Here is a 10,442-nt window from a genome sequence, read left to right as displayed (position 1 = left end):
AGATAAAGGGCCTTTGCAGTGGGGGCCGGGTCCGTTAAATCAATCGTCCTATTCCGACGTCGATACCCCTGGCTCGTGGAAGACATTTGGTTGTGAGAGAGAGCGCTGATACAGAATGTGGTTTATGGAGCGGCGTGCTGGGTCGTCGCGGCTACGAAGTAATGTCCGAGCGCGCGCGTTGGCCTGGTAATATTTTGGACGGAACGATACATATACGTACATTTACGAGTGACGCTGGGTCATTTATATGTGTTTTCATTTTTCTTTTTTCAGTTTTTTTTTTCAAAGCGGCACGAGACCATAATATTGCGAGTCCACGAACGAAACGGGCCACTTTGCAGAGCTCGAAATGGTACGAGTGCTGTTGGTGAACAGAAAAAAAAAACGGTGGTGGCCGTCTGTGACGCGTCGTTTGTCACTCAGGATGCAGGAAAAACAAATGTTGAAGTTACAAAAAAATGTAGAGGCGTGCAATGAGAACTTACCAAATTGAAAATGCAGAGAAAGTGTCCTGGCTGAGTCCGACGTTCTCAGCACTGCAAGAAACAAATAAATAAATATATATAAAGATTGCTTCGGCAATCGCTTTGCGATAAGATAATGCTTACGCAGGCTCTATATGAGCGTGATCTTGGTTATCGCTCATGCGAAAAACTTCTGCCTCGACGTGAATTCTTACCATAGCATCTGGACATTCTATCCGAACACAAAGAGCTCAAAGCGAACATTGTAAGCGCAATATTCCTTCCGTAGAGACTCTGTAAAGTTATTGCCTTACGTATATTTATCATGCACAGAGCACCGATGGATAATGGTGTAAGCTGTACAATATTCATATATTTAGACCTGAGGATACAGGGGCACTAACAATTGCAGTAGTTCACATGACATACTTGTATACCTAGAATAAGCGAAGAGAATGAGGGGGAGGGGGGGGTAATTTTTTATTAGTTACAACTATCGGAAGCAAACCGATAACTATAAAAGAATCCGAGGTTGTTTTAAACACTCGGAGGCTAATTAACGCTTTCAGACAACGAAAGAACGCCGTCTTTGTGCTCTAACATGTGTCCTCTGAGTCCAATTTAAGATGTCAACATATGTCATCAAGTCCCACTCCCAGAACACGATTAGCTACGTCTACGATAATATTTATTAACATGTCGTCATTATCACGTTCGTATAAATACTCGCGTACGATCGCAATTACTGCGAATTGCATAAACCTTATCTTGCACGAATGTACGTACCGTGAAATTCAGACCCGTCAATATAGCTTGCAGCTAAGGACTCAAACAGTTCTAAGGATGCAAACGCCTGCAAATATTTCTGAAACCGAATAAATTTGGATCTGAATGCCGGAGAAGCGGCTGGCCGCCATAACAGAGGCAGCTGCTGCTTCTCCAGGCGGCAGCGACAAAACAGTAAACTTTTGATACGCCCCGTCCTGCTGAGTAGGCGCCTATACCCTAGACCGACCAAGCTAGGGTGCCTCGATGTCCTCCTCCCCCGACGTCCTCCTCTCCCTACGGAGCGGCGGGGGAGGAGGGCATCGAGGCACCGTAGGCTAAGCATTCGAGCAACGCTCTCTCCCCGCAACGCCAACGTGCGGTTTCAGAGCACCTGTCGCTCAATCCCACCGCGGCGAAGACAAAAAAACGTGGGCGGCGTCGCCCACAGAGACAAGACATGGGATTTCAAAAACTACACAGACGGGTCGTGCCTTGCAGTGCGCGCCCGCGTACTATGAAGGTAGGGTGGGGGGAGTGGCAGCCGTTGAACGCGACGCGGAGCCGGCAGGCCATACAGGACAGGACGCGCATACGAATGGCTACTAAATCAACGCGAGAATGATGTCTCTTTCGAGCAACATTGTTGTTTCGCACGCGCCGCCCACGCTGCGACGGGGCTGACGGGCAACAAACGGCTGGGCCATCTTGCACGCCAAAAGCGGGAAAGGAAGATTCGAAAGAAAGAAAGAAAGAAAGAAAGAAAGAAAGACAAACGAGAAGGCAAAGTTTTCGGGTGCTTGCGACACGAGGCAAGCAAGCAGCCGCACCGGAAGCAGGCGTCTCGCGTAGTTCCATGCCACTTTGGCCTCAAAGCCCGACGGACGTCAACCAAAAACTTTTACACACACGCGCGCACCCCGCACCTTTCTCGTATACATACAAACGGGCAGATTTTCTTCTTCTGCTTCTTCTTTTATAAAACATTTTTATCTTTTCGGACCGCTCCCTTTCGGCGCTGTCGTTTGGCAAACACGAACTACGTGACTAGAAAACTCGCGCAAGCGAAGCCAACTTTCGAGGTGCAGAGGCGCCTCGACCGGCGCCCCGAAAAAAAAAAAAATACCTCAAAGCCCGAGGCGCCGTTATGCGTTCCAGCAGCCGCACATCCAGCAGATACGCTACACACACGACCACTCGCTGTAACACGTGGCCCAGCGGAATATCGTACGGCCCGCTTCTCTTCGCTCTGGCGCGATATACGCACAAAGAACAGTCTATACAGACCGCGGCAAAAGCAAAGTCAAACACAGCGAAACGCAAACGGCCGATAGCGACATAGCCTCGCCAAAGACAAAAAACAAGCTAATAATAGTAAGCGCACGAGCTCAGGGGACCGCTGGAATGAAGAACGCGTCTGACCGAAGGAATATCGCCGGTCCGGACATTTCAAAACATCAAAGGAACGCCTATATGTACTCCTCGAACCATATCCTTGAGACGCGGCACGTCCACGGAGGAACGTCTATACAGCCTATCGCAAAAAGTAAAGACCAGCCGACCGCTGTCGGCAATTGGAGGTTGATCTTTACGTTGCATTCTTATATTTTTTTCAGGTAGGGTGTACTTGAGTAGACTACGTGAAACGGAAACAACGATACCGACGAACGGTCACAGACCGAGAAGCCGAACGTGCAAAGGCCCCAAGTATCGAAGTAAGCTGAGAAAAATGCGCACTCGACAGAGCTCGCACGCACTGGTAGGCAGACGAGGAGGAGTGGATCGACCCGAAGTCGAGGGAGGCATCGCGGATAGAAATGGAAAAATGAAGACACACTCGAGGGCAGAGGTCACGATAGGAAAAACCTAATGGTCTTTTGCTGACTGATAAAAAATGAAAAGACCAATATAGGGATTGCGTTTAATACCATGGACGGCAACAAATGAGACACGTAAAAAGAAAGAAAATAGTACACAGAGAATAATGAACAGGAAGTCCACAATCAAGTTGGAGGACAGCGCGCGAGGTATACTGTAAACAGCGCACGATTCCACGTCAGAGAGGCTGAAACATATGCCACAATATATATTGTGGCATATGTGTGTGTGTGTGTGTGTGTGTGTGTGTGTGTGTGTGTGTGTGTGCGTGTACGTGTGTGTGTGTCCGCGTGCGTGTGTGTATGTGTGTGTGTGTGACAACACACACACACACACACACACACACACACACACACACACACACACACACACACACACACACACACACACACACACACACACACAATCGCTTTTGCGTCAATCAACTTAAAGAATAAAGGAAACTTGTGAAGTTGTGTCAAATTTCTCCATCATCTCCCTGCATCTATGTACAGACGGAATAAAACGAATCGCGCCAGATTGCTCCTACGCCTCCCCAACGTCATTCTCTAAGTAGTGGCTAACTAATCGTACGCCCGTTTGGTCAAGACGCGGGGCAGTAGAAAAATTGCAGAGAGAGAGAGAGGGAGAGAGAGATCAAATTAAAAAAAAAAAGGGGCACAAGAAATAGACCTCGGAGAAAGTCAATCTCGGGCTCTCTCTCCACACAGCTCCGGAGACCACTCTGCTCGTTATCTTCCATGAGGGCAGCTACAGCCAGCTATATAGAAAGCTCTCGGGTGAAGTCGTCCACTTCCTCCGTCTCTGGTCCTGCCTAAGGAGGGCCCTTAGATTACAGAACGTGTTCTCGAATTTTCGAGGTTTCTCTCCCCATACTCGACGGAAGTGCTCTTTCGTGCCTCTCTGGGCCTCCTTTCCTTTATTTTTTTTTTCTTTTGCCTTAGTTATTCTACGAAGGCCTGAACTGAGGAGCGTCTATACAGAGACCTCGCCTAAGAACTCTACTTCGAGTGAAGCCGCTTCTATATGGGAAATTATCATAGTCAGCGGCGCTGGCGACACGAAGAAAAAAAAATAATAATAAACGGGATGGAGCGATGAAAGAGGCTCCTGGCGGCAACGATCGGCCACAGAAACGGGACCTCTCTGACCTACACCGATGCGAAGAACGAAATGAAGAGACAAAGCAAAAAAAAAAAAAAAAAGTTATCAAGCGAGACGGGATGGACGAATCTTTCCGTGCTGGGCCCCGCTGCAGACATAAAAGGCGAAAGCCGATGGATGTCTCAAATTGAATTCGAAATGGTTCCATTACATTAAACGCAACGTCCCCTTCCACGCTGGAGAGGGGACGTTGCGAGCGGCGAAGCTTTCGAGGAACTGGCGAGCCGGGCGGCTCCTGATTTTCAAAAGGCCTATCTTACTCCGCGTGGTCGTATTAAGCGGAAGATAGCGACGTAGGGCGCGCGCGATCCGTGCCCTACGACCAGACCTTAGCCATGGTCTCGGGAAACGAGTAGCCATTTCAGAGTTTCGAACTGCAGACGACGAGATTCGTCTGCTTTACGTCTGTCTGGTTCGTCTGCTTACGTGCGTCGTTGCTTCGTGCTTTTCTGTTCGTCGGTTATATATATACTTATCGCCCTTGTGTGAGAACGGTGCCGGCTCGGCCATGCGAAAGCTCTTGGCGATAAGGTAAAGTGCACACCGGTTCTTCGGTGCAGAGTGATAAAAAGAATAAAGTAGGCTTAGTATGTGTCGCTGGCCTTGGGGGTCATACATGCGACGACGTTCGAGATGGCGCTATGTTCGTGAGACGACCGGGCCGACGCACATTTTCGGGGTGAAAATGTGCGCGGACGTTTTTGAGAAGAGTCCTGAAACAACCTGTCAATTGTCGAGATACGGGTATTACGTCGAAGACACTCCATCGACTGCGATATTCTCATAGTCGCCTTCTGTTTGGGTTGGGTCTATTTTGCGTGGCCGTGGTAATAGTATAGCCTCGGGAAAAGAAAATGGCTTCTGAGATGGCTTTTCTTACTCGAGAGGTACGGCGCACTTTAAAAATAGGTATGAGTGCTTTTAGGAAGAGGCTTTGAAACTTAGGGATATATTTGACAGTTGCTCATCGCGGCTGGTAATTCGAAGACAGTAATCGTCCGAATGGATGTACTTTATCCATTTTCTTTATAAATAGTTAGAGGTGCTTTATTAATAAGATGTGCCTGAAGATATAAATACAAAAGAAATCAGGAACAGCTAAAAAGGATACTTAGTTTGGGACTGTTCGTAAACTACCTCATAGACAGCATTGCTTTTAACTAATCGAGTATCGAATGAGCATTTACTTTTCTTGACGGTTCAAGGCAAGAAGAAGGACTACAGGACGGCACGCCTGAAAAAGATCCCAGCCCCCACGTGCAGCTTCAACAATGGTTATCATACGTTTCTAATTATAATGGTCTGCTATGCAAACAGGCATTGATAAAAAACGACAATGTAACAATATTCTTCTATGCAACAGCAACAACAATACTACTACTAATGATAATAATAATTTGAAATGCGCATATTGTGGACCGCTTTGAATTCCCGGAAGGATATCGACAACAGTTTCTGAAGAGGACATCTAACAGCTTCCGAACAGAAAAAAAATTACTCCATCACCCACTAAAGGGAACCATGTGTGGATGCGAAGCAGCGGGGAAATGGTTAGCTTGAGCGGGAGGTGGTTTCGCGGCAGCGGCCCGGGCGCTCATCGCGGCGCTGCGCAGGAGAGAGAATGAGGCGCGCGCGCTCCGTCATTTTCATACCGCGGAACTACCGAGGTGCCCCCAGCGGAGTATGCAGCTGTCGCACCACCTGTCGTGCGCACCGCTCCGGATTCCTAAAGGAGAGAAAGGGGGGGGCGTAGGAGAGGGGAGAGAGGGGGAGGGGACGCGCATGCGCTGTGGGGGTGTGGGACGCGGGCGCCGCTCCGTAGAGAATTCCTAGAGGAGAGAAAGGGGGAGCGTAGGAGAGGAGAGGGGGAGGGGGAGGGGACGCGCATGCGCTGTGGGGGTGTGGGACGCCGCGGGACGGAGGGACGAACAAAGCCCCCTCCATAAGCTGCTTCGCATCTAAAAAAATGGCACAGTTTCGCCCTAAGGGCGAAGCAATGAATGCGATAGCAACACAGCAATGTCATACGAAGTAAGGTGAGTGGCTTTGGTAGCAATATGAATTGTAGTAAACATGAGCTGATTAAGTAAGCAGGTGTGCTGCGGCGTAAGTAGAGCGACATGAAGAGAGACTCGATGACCACGAGGAGGTGCGTGTGAAACGGTGGTGTTGATGAGAAGCGCTTCCCGTGGGCAGCGCGTGCGAAGGGACACACCTGTAGCGCTGCACTGCCGACCCGGGGAGCATTGCATGTGTAGCGTGCGTTGGAAAATGTGGCCCGACTATTACTAACTGATTGAACAAGCGTGGTGTGAGCGCGCACAAACAAACATGAATAGATCACACTGAATGATGCAGACAACGACTGTCAAAACGCTGGCAGCAAGCGCATATATACGCCGCAGCAGCGGGCGAAGGTACGTGCGGTCTATCGCTTCAACGGAAACTGAGCGGCGAATGCACGGCGCATAAAGGTCAGAGCCGTGTGGAGATAAGAGACGGTGCGGACGAGCGACGAGCGCGGTTGTTGGCAGCGTAGAAGTGCGCCGCCCCCCCCCCCCCCCCCCGCGCGCTTCCCTCCAGCGCTGGCTTCCCGCTTCCTTGCTTGCGCGTGGGTGATTGAGTGCGTTCGCTCTCCGTGATAGCGCGCGTCCCCGCACGCTTCCGCTCGGGCATACGGCGCGCGGCGAAGATTTTATCTATAGGGTACCTCACGGCGACGGCGACGGCAACGGCGACGGCAACGGCAGAAATCCGGTAGAAGTGTTCATATAATTGCTATCGCAATAAAACAGTGAGAGCAGAAAAGTTAATTTACATGGACGTTATGGGGTGCTATTTCATTAATCTGACTCGCCGCAACTTGGAATCGAACCCACGACCTCATCATGCTCGCCAGCAGAATGTCATAGACACTGAGTCACCGGAGCAGACATATGAGGTTTATTACAATAGCGCGAAAGCAATTGGAAGCCACCATGCTTCCCACTAAGCAAACCGACAGTAGCGGAGTATAATGGAAAACGAACAGAACGATCTTACTCACTGCTTTTATTGCGATAGCAATTATATGGACACTCCAAGCGGATTTCTGCCGTCGGCGTCGTCGTCGCCGTGAGGTTCCGTATAAAGTCCAAGTGCGATAAAATCGTCGCCGCGCGCTGCATGCTGTATGTGCGAGTGAAGGAGCGCGAAGGACGCGCGCTATCACGGAGAGCTAACGCACGACGGAGAGCAAACGCGACGTCTTCCGTCGTACGAAATGCCGTGGGGGGATAGGACGGAGGGAGGGGAGGCGACGTTTAGCTGCGGCACCAACTGCGTAGCTTGCGACCGGGCGCAAGGGCAACTGGCGACTCAATCTCCCCCGTGAAAGGAGGAAAAGCGGGAAAGCCGCGCGGGAGGGAGGAGGTGCGGCACACACACACGCACGCACACGCACGCACGCACACACACACACACACACACACACACACACACACACACACACACACACACACACACACACACACACACACACACACACACACACACACACACACACACACACACACAACGGCTTTTACTTATTCTCCCGTGCAAAGGATTCGATTCGCATAACGACAGCCTTTTTTCTCTTTAAGAGAAATAAAACATTCCGCAGAAATTGCTTTTGATTTAGTCTTTTTTGTCCTTCTGTGTGTAGTGGCTACAACTTGCCTAACAACGGCGGCCCCTCGCAGCCGCATGCAGAAATCGACCGTCCTTTCTGACATGGCGTAGCGTAACGCCACGCGTGGCTCGAGTAGTAATGTACACGTTTGCGAAGAAGCAAACTCGCTTGCACACGACCTATACTCCTTTGCCGGTATAGATGCGTTTGTCGTTGATTGTCATCACGCTGAGCGAAAGCGTGATGGTGATCGATGACTTACGAAAGCTTATAACGCCCAAGAAACCGCACGGAAGCTATGCTAGGCGCAGTAGTGACAGGCGTCTGATTAATTTTGACGGCCAGGCGTCGCTCAGAGGAACAAAAGACAGTTGGCAACCAAGTACAGGATAATTGAAACTGTAAATAGACAACCAAAAGAAAGAAAGTGAGAGAAACAGAGACAGTGAATTGGAAACAGAGAATGAAAACAAAAAGGAGCATGGAGATTTACAAGAATGAGAATAAATACATTAGAAAGGAAAATCTGCACGATAACGCAATGAAGAGCAGTGCCTTGCTATTTGAGGCTCGAGCCGGTTGCCTAAGGACAACAACATACCGGAGTAAATGTCAGGAACTAGATGGGGCACGTGTATGATGCAGCGAAACTCCGGAGACCTTCAGCACATCCTAATGGAATGCGAAGGGATTCACCTACTGAGACCCGTAGGTAACGTGCACCTTCCAGAAGCGCTTGGGTTTAAAGTGGATGGAAGCATGAACCGGTCAGCAGTCGAGACAACCAAGAAACGTTTGAATATTCGTGGGAAAAAAGCACGGAAGAAATTGACGCGACCGGATCTGTTACAGTCATAGGTAGCGGTACAAGGTAATTTCTAGGGGAAAAAAATAAAGAGCAAGATCTATACCAAAATGGTAGACGAAAACATGTATAGCATACCTGATTAAATCTAGCAGGATAGGTGACTATTTGACAGCACGCCATTTCAAAGGAGATGCCATTAAGTCACCATCGTCAGACAAACACTTAATATATGCCTAAACTGGGGATGTATCCTTTAAGAACAATATCTCCGTTAATTTCGAAGTATTATGGTGATTATAAAATGAGAAAACGCATGTCAAAGCTGTATACGCCGAGCACCAGCGTCTGTCCGTAATTTAGTCATTTCTAGTAATTATCATCACTCATAGCACTTAAGTCCATGCAGATATGAACGGCCATTTAGCAGTATAGGAAGCCCCTACTTCAAACCTCTCCACCTGTCCGTCCCTCTAGGCGGTAGAGTTTTCGAAAAGATATTAAGAGAAGTGGCTGACCGTTTGAACTTATCCACTACTATAACATAAATCAAGGTAGGTTTGTGTTTCATTAGGCGCCCGCCTTCAATCAATTTCTACTGACGAAAAGGCCTTGCTCAGGGGAACTTTGAACTCTGTTCCGTTTATTGAACGAAACAAAGCTCACAGAGCTCAGGGACAGCCGTAAATGTGCGGTCTTTTCGAAAGCGCGCCGAGACTGCGTCAATAAATGACCCGCTCGCTGTTCGCGGTACAAGCACTGCTATATCGACCTCGGCTAAAATGAGTTGCCCCTATCGGCGTCGTTTTAACGTCACGACGTCAATGAAATCCCGAGACACGACCATTAGCCGGCGACGTATAGGATCACCGGCGAAAAAAAAGGACAATCCGGTAGGAACCGCGCCGAGTGTTTTCGCATTTCGCCCCCATCGAAATGCGGCCGCCGCCGTTGAGAATAACTGAACCCTCGACCTCGCGTACATCACCAGAGCGCCACAGCCTCTTAGCCTCATAAGGGTGCAGTCTTGACAAAAATTGGCATTGGCAATACAAAGTACACACATGGGATGGGAAGTCTGTAGACATCCTGTAGACGTCCGTTGTACAGCCTCCCGCATGTTTAGGTATATCGCGCGAGCGTCCATCACGCGTCATTTTAGCGTCCTTTAAGCGGCGATAATCAGGGAGACCGGCAGAAGTACTCTCGAGTGCACCAAGCACTCTCCTGTGCAAGAGTCGTCTAATGCGATCTTCCCTTCAGGACGACGTACGACCATATTATAGTGTTCTCACGCGACGTAGCTAAAAATGCGGGAGGCTGTACATTCGCCCTCTTAGAAAGTATATAAACGCGATGTCTACAGCCGTTGAGTAGAGTTCTGAGTGTATATAGAAAGTCTGCAGTGTACATAGTTCTAGTGCATATATAGTATTATAGCCTCCTGCATTCGCGCTTTCTATGGGAAGTACATAGACGGAACGGGACAGATATCTACAGAATCCTGGGCACATCTGGTAGACATTCGTCAATATAAAGTACGTGGATGGGATGGGAAGTCTATAGACATCCAACAACACATGGACGTTCTTGTCGCCGGCGGATATGCCCTTTGACAAGACTCAGAGAGTGACGTCACGAAGATGGGGCAGAGATGAATTCCCATTCAGTGTAGAGACAGACAGAGAGAAATAATAAAAAAAAGAGAGAACTG

The 10,442-nt window shown here is 49.1% G+C and overlaps 1 long non-coding RNA gene across 1 annotated transcript in view; it reads right to left on the bottom strand.

The window, feature by feature from the left end:
* Positions 1 to 483: 483 nt before the first annotated feature.
* LOC125941477 (uncharacterized) overlaps positions 484 to 10,442 on the bottom strand; it is a 125,643-nt gene continuing 115,684 nt past the window's right edge. The window contains exon 3 of the long non-coding RNA XR_007464362.1: positions 484 to 536. This is a non-coding gene — a long non-coding RNA (uncharacterized LOC125941477). The remainder of the gene's footprint in view (positions 537 to 10,442) is intronic.

This window comes from Dermacentor silvarum, chromosome 11, assembly GCF_013339745.2.
Source record: "Dermacentor silvarum isolate Dsil-2018 chromosome 11, BIME_Dsil_1.4, whole genome shotgun sequence".
Lineage (NCBI taxonomy): Eukaryota > Metazoa > Arthropoda > Arachnida > Ixodida > Ixodidae > Dermacentor > Dermacentor silvarum.
The sequence above is the reverse complement of the archived record's forward strand: the minus strand, read 5'-3'. Positions and strand labels throughout refer to the sequence as shown.